This window comes from Anolis carolinensis, chromosome 6, assembly GCF_035594765.1.
Source record: "Anolis carolinensis isolate JA03-04 chromosome 6, rAnoCar3.1.pri, whole genome shotgun sequence".
NCBI classification, from domain to species: domain Eukaryota; kingdom Metazoa; phylum Chordata; class Lepidosauria; order Squamata; family Dactyloidae; genus Anolis; species Anolis carolinensis.
This window is the reverse complement of record NC_085846.1, coordinates 105553521-105577423: the sequence shown is the minus strand read 5'-3', so window position 1 is coordinate 105577423 and position 23903 is coordinate 105553521.

The window sequence follows — 23903 nt, the reverse complement described above, 5'->3', positions numbered from 1 at the left end:
TGATATAATCCAAAAAAGCTCCGCTTTCTACCTGCTAAACAAAAAGTGATGTTTCCCCTACTAAATAAAAGCCGACATGGAATAACCACTATTATCCCTAAAAGAAACCCAAACCCACAACATAATGATATGACAAAAATGAATGATGTGAATAAACCTTAGGGTATCTGTGTAGACCATATACCAAAATATAACAGAATTAAATGTCCACAAAAAGAAACCTATTTTGTAGCAACTGAAATCCATCATGCAAGCTTTTGAAGCTCCACTAGCCTCCACATCAGGCAAAAGATGATGAATAATCATACAGAAGAAGAAAAGTGATGTTGTCAGAGTAATACATTTTATATTACATTTTGTATTACATGTTTCTTTTTCGTCAGGCTGGTCTGGAGGGATCTCAAAGCAGGGCACTCCCCTTCTTAGTCATAGAGCTCGTTCTTTCTATAGCAAAGATAAAAATACATCAAATGAAAAGAGGAGATTCAGTTGCTGTGTTTTCAACTGTGCTTTATGAAATAGTAAAAGTGTCATCTCAGAGTTGTGTTCTCTCCCTCCCCCTACTTATGTTGTGATTATGACATTCCACCTTGTGTCTAGAAATGAGTTAAACAAGGACAAGTTTTGAAGTTCAGGAGTTTGATTCTTTAAAATGAATTAGAAAAGGATCTATGACTTGCTTTACACTTTAGGAGACAACTTCTGAGGCCAACATGATTTATACCGATGGTTCCCAAACTTTGGTCCTCCAGGAAGTTTGGGCTCCAGTTCCTAGAATTCCTGACCATTGAACATGCTAGCTGGGGCTTCTGAAAGTTGAAGTCCAGAACATTTAAAGGATCAAAGTTCGAGAACCACTGCTTTGAACTACTGTCCATTACTAATACTGGAGGCTTAGAGCTCTTTTTCATTACACAAATACAGCACTATGATTCCCCTTAAACTACCAGAACAACATCCTATGGAATTCTGAGATCTGCAGTTTGTGAAGAGGTATTTAGGATTCTCAGCTAAAAAGCTCTAGTATCCCACCAAACTATGAAACCCAGATTTATAATAGGTTGCAACTGTGGCAGCTAAAATGGAATCATAGTGCTATAACTGTATAATGTGGAAGGGCCCTCCATTTTCTCAGCCTTTGTACATGGAATGGGAGAGGGGACATCATCTTATCCTTTGCCTCAGACAGCAAAATATCCCTGCAGGCAAGTTGTCCAATCTAAGATAATACTGGCAACATTAGCTTTGTTCAGTTTGGGTGGGATACAATTTTTTCCTGAATTTATATCCTGCCAGAGCAGCTAGATTTGTTATTAAATGCAAGCTAAAACTGGAGGCAAAGCATGACTTTCTGTTCTCAGAAAGCAGATTACCATCTTGCTATCTTTCTCTTTGTCTCTCTGTGTGTATGTGTTAAATCTCCTTTCACTAAAATCTGATTTAAATTAACATTACTTTCCATTCCTCCCTCCTTTTGGCCCCCCATGACCTAAGGAACCAAAGAAGAAAGTAGGCCATGTGATAACATTATGCTTCCATGGTGTTATCAGTTGAAATGAGCTGGGCCTCCTACCATTTTGTGATTTTCATCTGTCTACTGAATCTTAGAAGAGAAGAGAGGAGCAAAATCAACTACATCTTCAGAAAACTGATCAGAACCATAGTTTTAAAAGAAATTGCAAGTATGGGAGTAATTTCTGTCCAGCAGTTATCACTTTTTTGGAGAGGGAGGCATCTTTCTTTCCATTGATTATTCCTGGTAGCCATGATAGTTAAATAACAATGGATAAAGAATAACACTTTCAGGACCAAGATGTGAGTCTCCCTGAAATATTACAAAACTAGAGCAAATATCTAAACCTTACAGCAGATGTGGATAAAGTTAATCCCAGGGTGAGAAAAAAATGGAAATTATTTTTCAATATTTTCTTCCTCCCCAAAGTCCCAAAATACAATCTAGGAAGCTTGGGTGTATTTCTGTCATCCAACCTCCTTTTTAAAGACTTATTAAAGGAGGAGGAGGAGGAGGAGGAAGAGGAGAAGGAGAAGGAGAAGGAGAAGGAGAAGGAGAAGACAACTTTTCTTCTCCTGGGAATTAAATAGCCCAGAGGGCAAAAACATGGCTCAAAGGTCATTTGAGGGCATTCAGGGGCAAACTTTTGATTTTGGGTGGATAGGAATTCAATATGTTTGGGATGGAGGGGGCAGGTATGTGGCCCTGAACACTTTTCTGGATAACTAATGGGACTCACAGTTGTCCAGCCCAATCTACAAGTGGCCCAACATCTCCTACGACTCAAGGTGCAAAGAGAAGCACCGTGACTCTTATCTTTGCTGGGCTCCCCTCGTACTCTAGACCTCTTTCTCCTCCTTGACTCCTTGCACTGCAAAGGAGTCTTTGCGTAAAGTCACTCCCTTATTTAAAAAGGTGATGTTAGAGGAAGGCCAGAAGGCAGCAACAACCATCAGGGAAAGGATTAAACAGAATGAAACATCAGTGGCAGGAGAAATCTTTACCGTGTGAAGAATAAGGGGAAAATGTCAGTCCTTTCATTCTGGCACCTGAAACAATAATTTCTACCTAACGATAGGGCTGTCCCTGACTATTCACCCTCAAGTGATGTGTTTGACTTCATACTCCAGTTTATAACCCCTGCCATTTCCATGACAGATATAAGCAGGCACTAGAAAATATTTCCATATTGCTTTTTGTTAAGGACCACCTGATTAGCCAACTATAGCACTATAATTCTACTTTAACTGCCATGGCGCCATCCTGGTATTTGAAGTCTATGGAAGGGTATTTAGAATATTACAGCAGGGAGCTCCAGCAAACATTGATTCCATTGGATGCTATATTGGAACGGAAGTGCTACAAGTGTGTAGTGCAAAAGGGCAACTCTGAGTTTTGCTGCTTATCCAAAATAAATGATTTCCAATATATTTAATGTGCTGTTGGTCATTAATTTTCTGTAGATTTGTTGTTCTGATTAAAACATGAGACTAGGTTGTGTGGTAAGGTTTATGGAATTTCCCTTGTGTGAGTTTTGCCCTAACTCAGGAGCAAGCAACTTTGGTCCCTTCAGTTTTTAGAAAACTTGGCCACCACAGCGAAAAGAAAGAATTTTCTGAGTTTTTTTTTTATTACACCTAGCTATTGCCAGTGCTCCTGGGCTTTCGTCCTCAGCCCTTTAGAAAATAACATTCAAATTAGAACATGAAATAAAGGAATAAAATGCAAAAGAGATGCTAACGAAAAGCTACTGTTTCATTGGCACATGTTTTTGATGTTGCACTGTGTCATATCCCGATGAGCATATCAAAGCTAAAAGAGACGGTCGTAAATTGTCTTATCCACAACCATCAAACAGATGAAAGCCAGGAGAATCTCATATTGCAGATGGCTGCCCAGCTCATGAAACAACAAGAAAGAGGAAGGCGGCAAAAAAAGAGAAATAATCTCCCACTTTCAAACTCTTGTCTTAATTACTTGGTACATTTCTTATTAAAATGGGAAATGAAGAAAATGCATTCTTTTCATGAAATATTCAGAGTCCTTTTGAATCGTTTAACACCAAGCGCTCTTTCAAATCAAACTGCTGCAGATGGGGAAAAGTGACAATCGGTTTGTGCAAAAAATGAAAAAGAAAAGTCTCCGGAGAGATATAGCAACGCCTAATTGCATGATTGCCAAATGCCTTTCTTGCTGCTAGTTATTTTATGAACGTGTTTGCTTTCAATGTACTTTACAATCTCATCCGTTATTAACTACATGCGGCTGTACAAAGGAAAGGCAAGTTATGTAGATACATAGCCAGGTAGAAGTGTGGATTCAGGCAGAAAACAAAGACAGACTGCATTTATCTTAAATATGGATGAGGTTGGGAGTGTTTATTTTCATAGATGCTTCCCTCATACCAGTTCCCTAGCTCCTGATTTGTTCCCAGGCCTAACTGCTAACAAAAAGGGGTGGGAAAAGGTATCCCTGGGGTTGAGTGTAACTCCAAAGGTTGTCCTTGCAGCTCTCAGGAGAAACCCTCCTTTCTCTGGTTAAATGTAATGGCAGTTTGTCTTTCCTGGAAGCCGCCTAAAGAGGTTGCAAGTTTTCCTGTGCTGTTCGATTTTAAGAAATTTGGGAACTGTTCCATTATTCGAGTGGAGGCCACAGGATAATCTATTTTATGGTGGTGGGGTGGGTTGAAGGAGGAAAACCATTTCCCCCTGTTTTCCTGTTATTTCCCCCATCTATGTCCCCTTCATTCAGAATGTAGTCTTCCTGTCATAGACAGAACGCCACCAAATAGAGTACAACACAGTTTATTAAAGTTACAGAACTAAAAAATGCCCGTAGGAAGCAAAGGACTAGGCAAACACTTGTCTTCAGTGTGAAAAGTAACAGAAATAGCTCCGTTTGAATTAAAACGGTTCGAAAGGATAAACCGGATTAAACAGGAGTTTAATCCGGATTAAAGCAAAAGTGCTTACTTCAGCCTGACAATTTAAACAAACAAAAGTTGGAAAACAGAGGTCAAAATGAACACAAAAAACTGGCAGCAGATTCCTCTCTGCTACTCAAAAGCTACAGATGAGTAACTCAGGCTGTTTACTCCTCCGTGCAACGAGCGAAATCCAGGTCCAGGCACATCAATCAGGGTAATGGCGGTCAGCATGGGTCCCAATCCGGTCCAAGGTCGAAAGCCAAGTGCAGATGTCTAAAGTTCCACAAGTTCCACCGATAGCCACAGAAGGGATAGTCCAAGGTCGTAGTCAGTCAGTCAGTCCAGCGTCAATCCAGAGTAGGTAATTAATGTCCGTCAAAAAGACGACGGAGGTCCAAGCTATCAAGATTAAACACAAGTTGCACAGAAAAACCCCACACAGTTCCTCCCGCCGTCTATGCCCAGTGTCCTTGGTAACTTACGTATCCAGCAACGAATCACACCCGTCTTCAGGAAGTTCCCCAACAAGAGCCCAAGCGTTCGTCCAGATTACCTTGCCCAACGCAATTAGCCATTGATCCTAAACCCCATTTTATCCCAGTTCATAACTCCTCATCGCTGTCAGCTGCTATCCTAATTCCAGGTGCCTCATCATCATCATCCTCATCAGAGCTAAAACACCTTTGACTACGCCCCACAGCATCCCCAGCTGTGGATCCCGCTCCATCCCTCCAGCCCGTCCATGGGTCTGATCCTGCAACCCGCCAATTGCCTCCCATGCTATCATTGCCGGTGACACCCAAATCCTCCCTCACACGAGTCCACTCCATGTCATCCTCCTCTGAGCTAACCATCTCTTCCTCCATTCCCTCAGTAAAACCCTCAAATGAGTCTTCATCTGTTGGTTCTGCAAATAAGTCCCGGAGCCGTTTCCTTTCACGCTCCTCAAAAGAGTCTGACTCTCGAGGATCTTACGACCCCGTCTCCTAGTACCGGAGCCAGAAGGCTCAACCATAACACTTCCTTTTATTTTCTGAGTATCTTCCATTTCACCAAATATTGCCATCTTTTCATGTCATCTCACAATATGTTATAAGTATGATGGCCTGCACTGTGTCCCTTTGGTTTCCAATAGGATTAGTTTCACATAGCGATGTAGCAGATTCCCTTCAAGAACATTCCTTAGCAACTCCTGTTCTTCTCCAGCTCTCCCGCTTTCCAAACTCAGCCAGGAAGTATACTGCAATCCCTATATCTGTGGGAGATCTCTTTCTGAATTTTTTTGTGGGAATAGGAAACCATGGATAATAGTGACCCTATTGAAATGAATAGAATACTGTGGAGCCAACCTTGAGTACCCAGATGACCTTGAAGTATCCTTTCTATAAACTTGCTAGGTCCACCAGCATACCATAGAATTGCCTAGCAAATTCCTAGGGAAGATATATTTTGTCAGATGCAGATATCAGTCCTGTGGGCATAGGCATGGTACTGTATGGTTGCTTTCTTAGGTTTTTCGCAACCACAAGGCCAAAGTAATAACCAAACAGGCCACAAGTGCAAAAATTCTTCTTTGTGGAATGAGCACAGGACTTGGTATAAACGTGTGTATTTGTGTGTGTCTCCCGTAATAATATGAGCTGTTAATAACCTTTCCTCCATCTATCAGTCTAATCCTTCTTTAAGGCAACTGAGCTACTATCACACATCTTACAACAGTCTTTGATATGTTAACTAAGCAGATATTATATGAAATTCTTCTTTTTCTTTTCTTCTCATTGATCTCTTTTGTACCAACTGATTATCACCTCCTAGGAATTTCTAGATCCTCCAGAGTGATATTATGATATGTTTGAACTGGAAGTCGGATAATTTAATGGCATTAAGTCATAGCCATAGTTTAAGGCAACCACAGTCCAGCTGTGAACATATCCCCACAGATACAGGGGTCTTAGTATAGTGTTTAAAATTATACTCAGGCTATGTATATAAGATTTATATGAAGCATAAATGACTTTTATGCTTAGACTTGGTCTCATCTCGGAGCTATCTCCTTATGTATATACATGCAGAAAGGGGTATTCCAAAATCCCAAGCATTTAAGAAAAAGGTATTCCAAAATCCCAAGCATTTAAGACAACAGATACTCAACTTGTAGTAGGATGGTAAACATGTCCTCCTTTTTTGCTTTTCAAAACGTGGCCATCTTAAATAGCATTGGTTTGTGCTTTGTTGCCAAAATGGTTACCCATTTGTCAAGACTTACATATGTAGGAATCTATGAAGCTCATGTCTGAGTGATGTCAAGTGGGGATTGGGACTGAGAATCACTATCCAGTAAGGGCTAAAACTGGAACTATGGAGAGAAGAGTCACAACTGCAAGGAAGGCTCTTGACAACAAAACCATATTTAGCAGTCTTCCCAACCAACTTATGGAAGTTGCCAGCAGCATTTGTTGTTTCATTTCAAAGCAAATGAAATAATGCATCCCATAAACAAGGAAGAACATTGTTATCATTAGCACTTAACATTATTTTGTGCAGAAACCTATATGTACAGTACATAGTTTTCTATAGATTTTCAATCATGAAAATAATACGCTTCGTCCTTCTGGAGTGTATTGTCTGTGTTTGAAAAACAAAGTCACCAAGAATAAGGGAGAGTAGCCAGAGGTGAACTGAGTAAGAAAAGGAAGGTCAAGGCATTAACAAAAGCTTCAGAGAAGTAAAGGGGATTTAAATGAAACAAATAAGAAGAGCCAAGGTAGACAAGGCTGCGTCCTTACAATTAGCAGTACATGAATGGCTTTTTAAAAGTAAGTTAGCATGTACAACCGACTCCAGTTTGGATCAGGACCACAGTGCAAAGATGGTAAACAAACAATTCAGAGACCCTGTTCCCTGCTCCACCAGGGTCTCAATCCAACGCAAATCCCTTATAGGCTGTTACTGTAGCTTTTTACAAAAGGCATCTTACTCAATTGCTCACCCAAGAGCGGCATGTTTTCTATTTTGTTCATAAGATATAAAAACATTTAAAGAAACAGGAGATCTGGGTAGTTGAAGGTTAACTTATAGTCTCCTTATATTAACATTGTTACATAGTAAATGCTTTTTAACTGTTTTAATTTGTGAATGTTTATTTCATTCTTTTTAAAGAGCTATGTTTAGCAATACTTTGTTTCAATTGTAGGGGTTGCTAGACTCGGACTATTATGGGTCTTGAGATTTCTAGGTCAAAATAAGAGCCCTTGTGATGTCACTGGACAAAGGTCCTGATGATAACATTAAGTATCAGTTAGGAATTTGCAATTCAGTGGTCGCCCAATCCATTTTTGGGGGGCCTCCCAAATTAGGATAGGTAAAATCCAGTTTTTCAATCCGGCAACAGAAAGATTAATTTTTGCTTGTGAAGATCTGACCCATTGTCAGCAATGGAAGAACTTCCCAAGTTCCCTGTTCCACCATTTTTAAGGCATCAGTCTTAAGAAATCACTCTGAAATCACCCTTTCTGGCATTACTTCCCCTTATATCTGTCAATATATCTTGGGTTTGGGGCATCAGATTTAAGAATCCATGCTTTCTGGGATCCTTTCTCCTTATATCCTTCAATAACACCTGGGTTTAAGGCATCAGACTTAATAAACCACATTTTCTGGCATGGTTTCTTTTCAGATTCTCCAATAAGACTTAGTTTTAAAGCATCAGACTTAAGAAATCACCTTTTCTGTCATTGTTTCTCCTCAACACCCTTCAGTGAAGCTGAGTTAAGGCACCCTTTTAAAACACTTATTTTAGCAGGAGCCACACCACGTGAAGGAGCATTAATAGTCTTTTAAAAAGATATAAATTACCTCCTCATTTTATGGCAGCTTTAGAAATGGCAACATATTTCTACCCCACATGTGAAGCTTACGTCTAGGAAAGGGCATACATAGCTGATTTAAAGGAAGCACGAACGGAGAGCAATTAGAACTCTCTGAAACTCTTTATTGTAAACTTTATAATGTTAAACAGAGCTTGAATAAATAATTTGAGCAATCCAGCAGCCCGAAAGACAGTTGCATCAGTCAACTAGGAAATTTAGGTATGATTTATGCAGGAGGCTAATTTAACTAATTTACAACAACATAAAACTGCCAGCAGCTCGTGGAAGGAATAAGGAAGTACAGCATTCGGTGTCACTAGTGGACAGTGAAACAACAGCTCCCCCTGTGGCCAGAATCGAGCATACCCTCATAAAGCTGGAAAATGTTAAACTGCCTCTATGTCTGTCTATATGTTGTTTGTCTGATGGCATTGAATGTTTGCCATATATATGTTCATTGTAATCTGCCCTGAGTCCCCTTTGGGGTGAGAAGGGCGGAATATAAATACTGTAAATAAATAAATAAATAAATAAATAAAAGGGATTATATGGCAATGTAGAAGGGGCCTGAGTCTCCACTGTCATATAATCTGAAATAAGCAGATAATCTGGGATCAGATCCTGGAATATAGGTCAGTGTAGATCCAGCCTTAGACCCATGCCTTGAGATGTAGCAACCTACGTTGTGAGCTGCCAAGGTCCCATATTGGGACAGAATAAAATAGAACATTATTTTTTACTCCAGGCAGTATTTTTTACTTGTGGGCTTTCCCCCCAGTATCAGGTGTACCATTGTGTATCAATTGAATGTTTTACTAGATAGCTCTTTGATCTGATTCATCATGTTCTAAATGCTCTTTTTAACCGTAACAGGAGCTTCAGAGGTGGCACATCATCGCTGAAGAATCTTTCATAACTGTCAGATCCTGCCATGAGATTGGAGCATTATTAAAGTTACCTCGAGCAAGCTGCACTAATTGGAAATATTTCTTGTTTTCCTGTTCCCTTGGTACTTTATCTCCTGTCTTATTAACAACGCTTCCTAAAGCTCTGTATTCCCAGTAACTGTCATCTTAATGATGTGAAAATCAATAGCAAATGTTGTCATTTTAAAAACTATTATTGGACTGCCAAGCATGGAGAACTACAGGAAGGCATGGTGACCTTGTAAAGTTTCTGATTCCAGTAAAGAAAGAGGCATCTGGAGTGGAATCCTTTGTAACTATTTTCCCTCTTTTCATTATAAAGATAATTGTTATTAGATCAGGAAGAGGTGTGGTCTTGAGAACTCAAGGGTTTCTTGCATTTCTTTACAAATCACTGCATTGGTATTTATGAACATAAGGATTAGCTCCTAAGGTCAGAATAAGACGAGCTGGTGCAGATTTTTGCTTCTGCTGCCATCCAGCCAGAATTTATTAAAAGTCTAAAGGAATGGCCATTTACATTAATGACATACAAAGAGAAATAAGAACCTACTGAAAAAAATATTTCTTTTTTTTACAAGGATATTGTAAGTTGATGTACTCTTACCTTGGGAGAAAATTGATTTCTTTAAAGAATGACCTAGACTTCCTTTTCCTTAAAAAGAACAACAACAAAAACCAGGCATTACAGTAGAACAGCTTCATCCCAGGAGATACGATCTTTGTTTGCAGCAGCTGTGTGCTTGCTGTAGCATAAAATGTTTTCTCTTCTCTCCTAGCATGGACCAGATGGTTGGTCAGCTTAGACCACCAGCTAAGAAAAGATCAACTATGTCAGGCTATGGGGGAACCACCCAAAGTATCTTTTAAGAACAACCCTGAGAAATAACCCTTGAGTTCAATGGATTTACTTCCAGGAATGTGGATATTAGAGGTGTGCAAAGCTTCAGATCTCAGTTTTGTAATTTGGAGATTTGCATGATTCGTTAATACGAATCTCTGAATTACTAATCAGAACGGGGCCCTCCAAAACATTTATGAATCAAAACATCAGCCTCTGAAACTTTCAGAGAGATTCGTAAAGATTTGTTGTTTTGGAGCCAAGCTGGCACTGCTGGCAGTGGCTCCCGCTTCCTGAGGCAAGTAGAGGGTCTCGCCTCCTCCTCTTCTTCCATTGGTGGTTTCTCCCAAAGCTGAGGCCGAGGCTCCCCTCTGAAGTAAAAATGGGTACAACAAAAGCAACAAGTGTGAATAGATGGGGCTGTGAGGGGAAATGATGGTTGGTAGGAGGAGGGAGGCCTAGTAGCCCCTTCCTCCTCACTGTTGACCCCCCCCCCCCCCACCAAACTTATATTTTCCAAATTCCCACTCCCTCCCCAAACTTTACAAGCCTTGCTTTCACCTCCATTCTTTTAAAATGGCATGAGCAGAATTCTGGGAAATGTAGTCTGGGAAGGCTAGGACCTCTGTGTCAGAGTATTCAAAAGATCCCACCATAAACTACATTTCCTAGAATTCTGCTTGGGCCAGCAAAACAGGGCTGTCCACGTGAAAGCCCAAGTGTAAGTTAATCATATGTATTTAAATTGAAAAAATCTTTAAAATCAATAGATAGACTGATTATTCTGAATCTTGGCAGGCTCTCTGCTCTGCTCATGTATTATGTCATAAACATAATATAACACAAGGATTCAAACCAATTAAAACACAATACATTAAAAGCATAATAACACATCAGCTGGCTGAGGTAGATGGCGGTGTCGCATGTCAAGGCGAGGATGTATGTGTGGTATACTAATTCTCATTTCCATAAAATAGATTGCACAAGTATGTCTTTAAAAAGCTTTTTAAAGGAGAGAAGAGAGAGGGAGTTTTTAGTTCTTTAGGGAAGGAGTTCCAGAGGTGAGGTCAGCCACGCTGAAGGCTCTCTCTCCCCTTCCCACCAACCACTCATGAGATGGGAGTGGGAACAAGAGCAGGACCTCTTTCACTGACCATAGTGCTCATACTGATTTTAAGCGGAGATATGGTTTTTCAAATAGTCTGGACCCAAACAGTTTAGGGCTTTATAGGTAATAACCAGTACTTTGTATTTATTTAGCCCAGAAACAGACTGGCAGCCAGTGGAGCTGCTGAAAACACTTTTAAAAATTCCTAGAAATCAGTAGATGAATGAAATGCGGGATTGATGCCCTGTTTATGTTGTCTCATTGTGCAGAAATTCAATGGGATACCTCTTGTAGGTTTTTAAAAAAAATATTTGTAAAAACTTTTAAAAATTCCGAAAGATCAATGGATGACCAAAACATTCTGAAACTTGGGAGGCTTAAAGTAGTACATGTTGCCTACAGGTGTGCCAAGTTTCATCCTGATAGCCATTAAAATTACAAAGAAACAAGCCTCACAATGTTCCTCATTGCCACGAATGGAACGAATCTTAACAAAACAATTACAAAGCTTCAGAGATTCATATTACAAATTGGAATTGGACCCCTTTGAATCTTTACTAATCCAAGTCTCCAAAATGAATTACTGATTGGATTTCAGATGTTTCGCTCACCTCTAGTGGATATGGAGTTGAAATCTCAGAAATGTGCTTCTTGATGAAATGCTCTTTCCTTCCAAATATATCTTGCCTTTGCAGCCTTTGTGGGCACGTTTTTCATGAGCTCCAATGGAATAATAATAATAATAATAATAATAATAATAATAATAATAATAATAATAATAGGCATAATCCCTTCTGTTAGGACCATGCAAAGGTTAGAAAAACAGAACTTCAGTGACATGAGCTGAGAGGTTTTCCAGAATTCACCATCACACATGATGCTTCAAAAAGGAAGAAATGGGGAAGAAACAGAAAGTCCATTAATCTTTATACTGTGTATTTCTGTAGCTGCAAGGTGGATACAGTAAGCTCAATGAAAAGAAAGTATCAGCTTTGAGCTTACTGGGATGCACTGTTAATGGTTTCTCTGTTCCATCTCCACCAATTAGAAAGCTGTCTGATATCTTGAGAACTCCTCGTTGCCCTTTTTGAAGCTCATGGACTCCTGATTCAGCTTAGAGCAAAGGCACAAAGCAGCAAGGAAGTCTTTACACCAGCAGAGTTGGAAATTAAAGTTAAATAGTATACTGGATGTTTCTTTAAAAGTCAACTGAAGCTAAATTGTGAATTTCTTAAGGCTTTTAATGCAATATGGGGCCCTTAAAAACCCACAATTTCTCATTGTATACAGAAGCCCACACAGATAATACTATTTCCAGACTGTAATTCCCCATGTGAAGTGTTGAGCTTCACCTAGATCATGAACATCTGGCCAGAGCTATAGATTACAGCCTATTACGATATTACTCCCAACTAGACTTTGTTGTTCTTGCATGCCTTCAAGTCATTTGTACCAGCTGATGTATACAAGGATGACCTCACCTTGCACCAAGGACAAGAAACTGGGGAATTTTAAAAGTAGCTGAAAAGTTGAACAATAGAAGATGAACCATAACTGGAACCATTAAAGAGTATGCGATTTTCCCTCTCAGAAGAATATCTATGGGGAGGGAATAAATGACAGAATTGTCCTCCAAACGAAATTCACCCCCTCATGAAGTTTTCTTTCAATCCCTATATTTCTAGCATTGTAGCAGCCATGCTGTCATTTTGCCCCCCCCCCTTCCTGTAAAAATATACTCCTTACAATGACACAACCTCTGAGCAGATTTTTTTCTCTCTCTCCACCTTTCTTGGAACTAGTATGAGATGTAAACTGCCCCTATTGATGTACTTTGATGCCATGTCTTGCTGTTTTCTGAAGTGTATATTTATTCCTATATGTGCAACATTTATTCCCTGTCACGCAATGGATAATACGTTATTACCTTTCATTGCTAAGTCTGCTGGAGGAAAGAGAGCGTAAGTATGGATTTAGCGGTCCTGTGTGTGAACCCTGGATCCATGGGTGGATGCTGATCATTTTATGTCTGTGTTTGTTCTTGCTACCTAACCTCAATTTCCAACCTATGGCTTTGTTTTGATTAGAGAATGAATTGCAAAGAGAGATAAAACCAAATGGCCACTGCTTGATATATAATTGGCAGTATCTTTGGCCTGATGCATTAAAAAAAAAAGTCAGAGAAAGAGGAACATCTGTAGTCCTAGCTGGAAGCAAGAACAGACATAGCCATGGTACCAGTGTTACAATGCCTATAAAGACAAAAGCATTTTGGCAGAAAGCCTTCAGTATCAGTTACTACCAGCATATGTTTCTGCCATAATGGATGTCAAGCTTGTTTGGCGTGGAAAAAATGCATCTATCAAAACTGAATGACCAGTCAAACAGTTTATTGTGAATGGCCTCTGGGATATAGTTCAGCCTCTTAAGAGTTATGATTAAAGCTGTAGTTACAGAGGGTAAAAAGAAGAATTGTCATTACATTTTGAGAGGAACCTTTTTTGCTTCACTGTAGATGTATAATCCTAAGGATTGGAAGTGATACTTGGGTTTCATACCTTCAACTATCTCACAGATGAAAAGCAGAACCTGTGTACTCTAGTCATGTCAGAGTGTAGTCAAGATAGTGAATGTTATTATAGGTTGAGCATCCCACATCTGGAAATCTGAAATGATCCAAAATCTGAAACCATTTGCTGCCAGTCAAGGTGGTAGCTAGGGCACAACTGCTTGTTTGTTTGCTATCATTTCATTGCTGGAAATATACAGCCCTTCATCTTTCAATGAACTACAAGTTCCAGTGTCCCCGCCATTTTTTTGGGTTACTAGAACTGATGAGAACCTTTCAATGACATAAGGAGAGTTTCCAATTCCACCCAGCCTTCGTCTGCCTTGGGAAATGGTGGTTATGTTGTCGAAGGCTTTCATGGCCGGGATCACAGGGTTGTTGTATGTCTTTTGGGCTGTGTGGCCATGTTCCAGAAGTATTCTCTCCTGACGTTTTGCCCACATCTATGGCAGGCATCCTCAGAGGTTGCCTGCCATAGCTCACAACCTCTGAGGATGCCTGCCATAGATGTGGGTGAAACGTCAGGAGAGAATACTTCTGGAACATGGCCATACAGCCCAAAAGACATACAACAGAAATGGTGGTTGTTTATCAACAGGTATTGGATCAAACAGGAATTCAGTAACTATGGATTAGGGATGTGCAATTAGGCAAAACCCATGGCGTTTTCAGTGCCTGGTTTTTGGCTGCCCCCCTGTTCCATTTTAGGGAACTTTCTGAATTTGGGAGGGGTTTCTGTTGTCATGTCAGAAAGATTTGGTCCATTGCCACCAATGGAAAAGCTTTAGAGGTTAATTTCTCTGTCATTTTTAGGCTTATCAGCATGAAACATGTCTCACTTTGTAGACCACATTTACTCCTGCAAGCCTGCCAAGTTTCAAAAAGTTTAATAAATCCATTATTTTTTTGGAATTTTAAAAGGTTTTACCATACATTTTTAAACAAAAACCACAAGAAGGGGTTCTGTCCCAAGCTGACACCACAAAAGGGGAGGAGAATGAATATAGTCAACTAGGTCTCTGGCTGAGCAAGAAAGTGAGAAACAAACACAGAGAGAAACTTCAACTCCCATCATGCCCCGGGAGGGAGCACAAGTTTCCTTCAATGCTTGCACCGCACAAAGTGCTGCTGGGTAAGCAAGTACCCATTTGCCTCAAGCAGGCGGGGGGGGGGGGCTTTGAGAAGGGGTGAAGGAGGCTGCCGAGGAAGAAAACAATGGAGGAGCCGCAGTGAGACTCTCCTGCCCACACACCACCACCTCTGCCTCATTAGTCCCCATTAGTCAAAAAGATACGGCTGCTGTGATCTGTACTAGCTAAGGCTTCGGCTACCCCACACCTGGCTCATTTTCATGTATTTAGCAACTGAATCTGCTGAACCCACCAAATCTACCAAATCCTCTGAAGCCAGTACACAAAAACAAAATCGTGCACACCCCTACTACGGATTTCCTTCATCAGCAAGGGTTAAACTATGTGACTTCTGGAGTCCCTTCCAAGTCTATGATTCCAGTTTTTAAGATTTTCAGTCAGAAGTCATCTGTCATAACAAATCTGGCAGTTTTTTATGGTGCTATAAGGCTCTCTATTTTTCCTGCTTGTACAGCACTTTTTTGACATGCAAATTGCTTTTACAGCATTTACCATCCCAAGAAGAAACCTAAGCACAACCTTTACCTCATTATGTCAGTACTAGTAAATTCAACTTGCAGGGACACATTTGCCATTCCTAAGGCTAATCCAAGTACAGAGCAGGAGGAGCTGAACACCCCCCCCCCCATTTTTCCTCTGAACTCACCTTTTTAGAACTATTCACAGTCAGCCTTCCATATCCAGCTACTCTACATCCACAGATTCAACCACCTACAGCTTGAAAATGTTTTTTAAACCCCCAAAAGCAAACCTTGATTTTGCCATTTTATATCATGGATGCCGTTTTATTCATTTCATTTATTGGAACTTGAGCATCCACAGATTTTGGTATCTGTGAGAAGGTCTGGAACCAAACCCAACTGTGTTCACTATTGTCTTTTCACTGAATACTAAAACAGTGCTGCTGCTCTCTAATGTCAGAGTATGAGGATATAAGATACACCTATAAACGCTTAGGTATGTGTATGACACTTAAACAGATAGAGCCTCAATCCAACATTTGCTTAGTATATTGAAAATACCAAAATATAAAGATATGCTGTAAGAGAACTATGCAACCCACATAGATAATAGCAACATTGTACAATGCATAATACTCAACTCATAATCACAATGGAAAGTATAGGATGCATATTCACAATGTGAAATATAGAAGGCAAAATCAAATGCAATGTATAGGATGCATATCTCTAATGCAAACTACAGTGTACAAATACAATGGGCAATTTAAATGCAAAGCATAGTGTTATCCAGAGGTCCAGAGTTGTGAAATTCCAAAGCTTTTCGGGGTTGGGAGCATACCCAGCAAAGCTGTACCCTACAAACTCTAAACCTTTCAATAAATTATAACACTTTGATGATTTGTATCTTTGCCATACTGTGTACTGTATACATTCCTTATATAGTGTGTATAAACTATCTTCTAAATATAAGTATCAAAATGTAACTTGAAGGCAGCCACCAATCTGTGACTCAGTTTACATAATCCCTTGGGAAGTGGATTACAACAAAGATCCCTCCAGCCATTTCCCAAGCCAGATAGCCGTCAGATCCATTGTGTAGATATATCAATAGATGATCTTCTTTCTAACAATAGAAGTTCAGGATGTTTGTCTATTTAACCTGTGGCTGAGAGTCTGCTGTTCCCATGGAAGAAGGGGCTTAAGGGATGTGCATTCATTAACTTTCTATATTGACATTCAAGTTCTTGATTGTTCAAGATCAGCACCTTTGCCTTCTGGGTCTTACACCTTTTTTTGTTTTGCATGGAAGTGGACATTTGGGTTAATCAAAAACTCATCAGCATATCTGCAGCATTGTTTCCTCGTGGACGGTGCCCCCGCCCCCAGGGTCATTTCTACAGCAAATTGGCTCTGTACACAGACCAATCCCCAGCCATCATCTTTTCCACCACAAGAATCCCTGCCTGTACGCTGTTACGTAGAAGAGACCTCCCGCTAATCTCAGCCCAGATCCTCACTGTCCTTCTTTTCAGCCAATCAGGGGAGGGAGCAGGAAGTTTGAATAGCTGTCAGAACTGTATAAGATGTCTTGCATTTCTTTGTATGTTTCTGCTTGTACTTTTTGAAGCAAATTGCTTGAACTTGCATCCTTTTTGGCCAAATCATAATAAACCTCTTGTCTTCAACTTGGTGGGTTTGTTTCTCTGTCCTGGCCAATCTGGTTTAGCATACACTTGCCATGCATGGACCTTTTAATTGTGGTCCTAGCTGAAATCACTACAACAGAATGCACAACCACAGTGCACACCTTGGCATCAGCAGGGCATAGTTGAATATTCTCTCTGTGCAACTCGGTTTTCATTGTTATCAGCAGAATATGTCAGTTGCACAAGGATGACTTCTTCACCCTGCATACTTACTGTGGCATACATGTGCATATGTTTTGAAATGAATTCTGGCCTTTCTTTGGAAACTGTCAGTTTAAGCACCCGGTCTCCAAAATAAAATACCCCCTCACTGTCCATGATCGTTACAGCTCTTATTTCATAATAGACAAAAGCAGGCTTGGCTAAATATTTTCTAAGAGTATTCTGAGAATCTGTGCAACTGTAGTCAATTGTGGTGGGGGGGGGGAGAAGAAATCAGCATGACAAATTGAATACGCAACACTGAGAAGTTCTGATACCACTATCACAGCACATTGGAACCTTCCAGTCTCCTTATGGATTTTGCTGTCGCTGTTAATAAAAATCAAGCAGAGAGTGGAAAATATTATCCAATTAAATAGTTTTCCAGTGAGCAGAACAAACAAACAAAACACTCAGCTCCTACTGAAGGGCTAACATTTTGACAATAACATTTTTAAAAGCCCGCAAATGAAGGGCATCAGAAACTAACTTCATGCAAATTAAAGAAGGGAGTATAATTTATGGTTGAGCACCTGCTGGGAACATGTGTAGACTTTCAAGGCCCAACGGCCAAAAGAAAAACGTTCTGTAGGTCAAGTATTTTTACATGCAGAGGAGCACAACCATACCATTGGTTGATATCGTTGCCAGGTCAGGAGTAGCAAGGCTCTGAGAGTTCAGGGCAAGCCTGCTCAACCTATTGCCCTCCAGCTATTTTAGCCTCCAACTTCCAGAAGCCCTAGTAGCCAGCCTGTCCAATAGCCAGGAATTCTGAGAGTTGGAGGCCAAAACAGTTGGAGGGCCACAGGTTGTACAGGCCTGGTTCAGGACTAAGACTTGAGACCTAGGGATGACTTCAGAGCATTGAAGATGGACCCTGGTTATGTCATGAAGATTAAGCATTGGCCATCATTGCTCCAATATGCCATATTTAAAACAGCTCCTGTTCTTTGAGAAACAAAGAATCAAAGAATCGTAAAGTTGGAAGGGGCCCATGCACCTTGAGTCTCTGCTCAATGCAGGATCGCCAGCTAGAAATTCCCAGCAGGTAGCTGCCCGTCCAGCCTCTTTTTGAAGACATCCAGAGAGGGAGATGCAACCACCTCTTCCAGCAATTGGTTTTTCTATAGAGAGAAAGTAAGTTTTGAAGGTAGTGATCTCTCCCTGATATTCTTCCCTCTGAGAAGTGAGGGAGAAGAGAGTCCAGACCTTGAACCCCAGGGAAAGATCCTGAGATCTGGTGGAAACCCTATATATTGTGATTGTAGTCACAGAGCTCAAGATGTTATACAGCAGTTTGGCAGGAACAGTCACAACTCTCAGTTTGTCTCTCCTTTTCTCATTTTCTCTTGGATTGATAGATTTAACCAGGAAAGTCACAGCCCTGAGTCTGTAAAACCTAAGAATGTCTGTTAACGATAAGGAGACTTGGAGGTCTCTCATTCATTGGGTCGACATAAGTTGAAGATGACTTGATAGCATTTAACAGCAACAATGTGGAATTTCACTTGCATATGTCACGAACAAATGCCATCCTCAGTCTCTTCCTGCATGGAAAATCTCTCGTTTCATCACACCCCCATAGAGAGCTTGAAAGGAAATGTGAAAAAAATGCATAAATTTACAATATATAGGAAGCTGCATATATTGGGGAATGGTTTGGAAAAGCATTTATCAGGAAATGATTACAATAAGGTTAGAATCGTAAGTGCAAGTTTTGGCCTGACAGGAGATTAAGGCTTCATGCAATCAGTTCTGAGTGATCGTATTTTATTTCCCATTCATTGCCATGTGCCGAATCTTTAAACTAATGTGAATCGTACCCTAATTGCAAGTTTGATTGCGTGTTCCTCCTGTCCTTTTGATAATACCCCATCTTCAGATGAGAAATTTGAACCTATTGTAAAAGGAAGAAAGGAAGAAGAAAGGAAGAACAGAACAAAACTGAACAGAACCTATTCTACAAAAGAAAAGTCTTCCTATAGTCTGTTTAGATTTTTGTCTCCTCAGTCTGAGTTGATTGAGGTTTGATTTAAATTGGACTGGAAATGTATCCATGTGGCACTTCATGTGCAGTTCCATGTTGGAACCCAACCCCTATCCACTGCATTAACACATAGGGAGTTACTAATCCAGAGTCCTGGAGCACTCATTCTGGTCCAGGTATTCCATTCAAATGGGAAGTTGCATATCACAGCATAGCATATTATGCATTTTCTGTGCATGCTCAGTATTATGTTTAAATCAGGTCTCAAAAGTGGGCTAAAGTGTTTCTGTTATGTGCCATCAATCTGATTCCAACTTGCGGCAACCTTCTGGATGAGAGACCTCTGAAAAATGTTGAATAGCCCTGCTCAGGTCTTGTAGACTCAGAAGCATGATTTTCTTTACTGAATCTTCCATATTTCTATTATATGTATTGTGCAACTGTGGACCTTTCGTTTCATAACTGAGCAGATCACCAACTGATAATCTTTTTGGCTTTAATCCAGTTGCATCATTAGATATAGCATTATTGGTAGTCCCTTGCTGTTCCCTACTTAAGTATCTTCTGACCTGGCTGGGAATTTTCTAATACTATGTCTTTCTTTCATTTTGGATTGTCTCTTCATAGGGCTTTTGGTGTACAAGACTAATATAATTCAAAAGGTATATAAAACCAATATAACTCAGAAATTATGTAGCACTCAGAAGAAGTGCTTTGTTTCATTCATTGAGAACAAAAATTAGCTAAACTGCCTTTGAAAGATACCCCACCTTTAATATGGGGCATAAAGTCAGGAGGAGCTTATACTCTTAGGACAGGTAGCTTGATAAATAAGAGAAGTCTCTATCATTTTTGATAATGTGAGCTTCTAAGATGGTTGAAACAATAACAGAATAAAGCCAATGTTAAAAGAAGCAAAAACCAGTAACAGTGTAAAATTAGCAATAACACATTTTCACTAACTGTACTTTAAACTTGAAAAGTTGGAGTTTCTGCCTTGTATGAGACAAGCCTTCACCTTCGCTATCAGGTCTCATTCCATATTGGTTGTAGGCCATAGATCTAATCCATAAAATATTACCTTTTAAAGGTATTGAACAACATATCACTTGTTATTAATGGTTATGAAGCCAGCTGTGACATATTGTAACCCTAGGAATGAAAGATCTCCAATACACTGGGTCATCAGTAGCCCTGGTTCAGATCTTGCAAACTCAGGGATGTGACTTTTTGGTTGAGTCAATTCACCTGTAATGCAGTTTTCCTCTTTTTCAACTGCCTTCGACTTTACTGAGCATTGTTGTCTTTTCTAATGAGTCCTGCTATCTCATGACATGCTCAATATATGGCAACCTCACTGTAGTCATTTTGGCTTCCAGGAAGAGAGCAGGATTGATTGACTGTAGGACCCACTTATTGATTGTTTTGGCAGTCCATGTTATCCATAGCATTCTTCTCCTGCATTTCGAATTAATTTTCTTCCTATCACTATTAACAGTACAGCTTTCATAATCTTACATCGAAGTTGGAAATACAATGACATGGATGATCCTGAACTTTCCATTTCCTTTATAGCTGCTCTTCTTTGTCCTATTCTTCTGACTATATTCTCCATTTTATTTTATGACTGGGCCAAGGTATAGAACTACCCCCATCTTTAGGAAAATTAAACTTTAGCAAAACACAACATATTACAGAGGAAGGAAGGAATATATCAAGAAATGTTCTAGGAAGGTAACTGTAAAAGGTAGAACAAAATTACTTCTCTAATAACATCAAGGTACAAATGATAGGATAGGATCGTCACCTTTGTAGAAAGCAGAGACCTGAGCTGTAACAGGAGATTTGATTTGGGTCTTTTTTTAATCGCTGTTTTTCCCACTTCTTTTGAGCTTGATGTTCACCTTCCTCATTTGCAAATGGCTTTGTTTTAGCACCAGAGACTTTAGCCTGCCATAGATTAGAGGAAGCCTCCTGGGTGTTGAAAGGCTTAATTAGTTAACTGTTGTAAAGTGCTTTGTGATCTCAGAATTGAAAAGCTGCACATAACAGATGCAGCATTTTACTAATTATGATGGTTATTATTAATTGACTCTATTAGCCCGCAGCCCTTACTTAACTAAAATCCCCACTACAGAAACAAGGGTTTTACCCAAAAGTACATTATTATTCTCCATGACCCAAATTCTGCCCTCTGCTAGCATACAAGGTCATTGAGCCCCACTTGGGCTTCACAAAGCCTCTACTGCTTCGGCAAGCATTTATTTTCTCAGTTATGACTCAATACTAGGACATGCAGCTGGGGTGGAGAGCCTTTCTTCATACTGAGAATCACATTCACTCAGAGGTAATTTAGAGGCTGTATGGTGGGTAGAGTGAAGACTTACGCTAACAGTTGGTGGTGCCACCTTGAGTGTCAGATTTGGGAGAAAGCTATGATAGAAAGACGGATGAGGATGAGGATTGGGATGTGAATAAGGCTGATAATGATGATGATGTTGATGGTGATGATGACAGGTTTTCAAAATAAAATAAGGCACTATTGAAGTCCATGTCATATTGATTTGACTTCATGGACTTCAATTATCCCTTATAAGGGAGTAGCTATCCAAGAAGTTTGTATTCTGCCAAAATACCAGATAAAAGTATTGAGTTCAATTCAATTTGATTTTTTGTTTGAAAAATCATCACGTTCTTAAATTACATAATGTACACATTGTCATTATGGAGGGCCCACATATTCAAATAAATTCTTTTTAAAATATATATTGTTTGCTCTACATAAAAGTAAAGTTTCCCAACCTTCAAAGAAGCAATGTTCCTTCTAATACAGACATCTGTCAGTCCAAAACAAGACAAGATTTGTGGCCCTCAAATAAAGGACAGTTCTTATAATAAGGAGCACTTCACAATCCTAGTAGAGACACAGCCAAAAAGGGACACAATGAGCATACCACCTGGAAGCCATACAATCTTGTCTTATTTTGGAAGAAAAGCAGTGTTGGTCTTGTTTAGGACTTCAGTGGATGGTCGGGGGGGGGCGGGCAAGGCCATCTTCTGGGATGGCCAACCACCCCACATCCTTTCTTCATTTCCCCCCATCTTTCTTACCCCTGACTCCTGATAGAACTCTTCAGGTGCCGTTTCCATGTACTTGGGAAATGGAGCACCACGGAGTCCCACTGGAAATGCCCTTACGTCATCTGATGGCCTCTGTGGGGTTCCAGTGGGGCTCCATCTTCCAAGCTCATGAAAACAGAGTTGAAGCCCATGGAATGACAGCAAACTAACAGAGATTTCCAGGTAGAACAAAGAAAGAATTTACTTGAAATTCTAAACAACTATTTCTGCCAGTTGGAGTATTGATCAAGATGGACCAAAGGTATGTGTTAGAAAAGGGCAGCTTTTCATTCCTCTCTGTTTTTTTTTCCTTTACTATCTTTTTCTCTACCACTTTTTTCTCATTTGTTCTTTCTGCCATCACCTTCAATAAACAGAAAGCTTTGGAATAGCAAGGGGACGGGGAGGAGAATCCCACTTTCTGAAGTTATTTTACTGCAAATAGGACAGCCCATGAAACAGAACAGAAACCATAACATAAAAGAAGGTAATGGGAATATTGTGGAATTTGGAGCTATTGATGGGTTTTATCCATCAATAGCTAAGGATAGCTAATCACAAGTGGGAGTCAGGCCCACAATGGGATGTACATGACATTGTGCAATAGGGACGGTCACCAAAGACCAAGGTACAACTGCAATATCAGTTTGCCTGCCTTGTGAAATAAAGTTCATAGTGTTTTTGCTACCCTACTCTTCTGCTGAATACCAACATTGTGAAACCAAATGTGTTTGTCAAATTTCCCATAATGCATTGGCTTTTTTTTGCAGCCCACACAAAAAAGAGATGTTCATTGAAAACACTGATGAGTAGTTGCACACCATTCAAAAATGCAAAGCAGAAAATTGTTACACTTGCAGAACTCAACAACCATGAACTGAATAATATACCCATTGCATGAGGCTCAAAAGACATAATCCATATGGGGAAAGGAATTTACATGTGTGCAAGGGCACCAGCAAGTTCCTTGCCCTGATCATTAATTATCTTAAAACTCATTTCTGAGCTCTGGGAATGTTCTTCTCAGCTAAGTAAACTACTAGATTTCATAAAATATAAGTAAGATTTATACAGAACATAGTATTTACAAAAATATTTTCCCCTACACAGATTTGGTGCTTTAATAAGAAGCTGAAGCCTTGAGAGTCGAGGTCTCCCTCTTCATATATGTCTCAGAGTTACACTGGAGAGTCTCCCTTTTGAAGTGCTGGCGGTTGACCAGGCTGCTCAGCACTAAGCACTTTCAGACACACACTACAGGGTATAATTTAGCTGGAGTTGTATAAATCTGAGCATGGAATTAGCTCTGCTCTTCAGGGACACTGGGTTTATTTGTTATCAGGAAATTAAAACTGGCACATCCCAGGCAACCATTGAAGTGTTCACTTTGCAAACTTTCTTGCAAAAAAGAAGAAAACGTGTGGCAAACTCAATCTTTTTCCCTTTTTTTGGTAGGAGGGTATTGAGAATCCAATTATTTTTCCACAGAGGCAACCCTGTTGACATGGCTGCCCGGTACTTT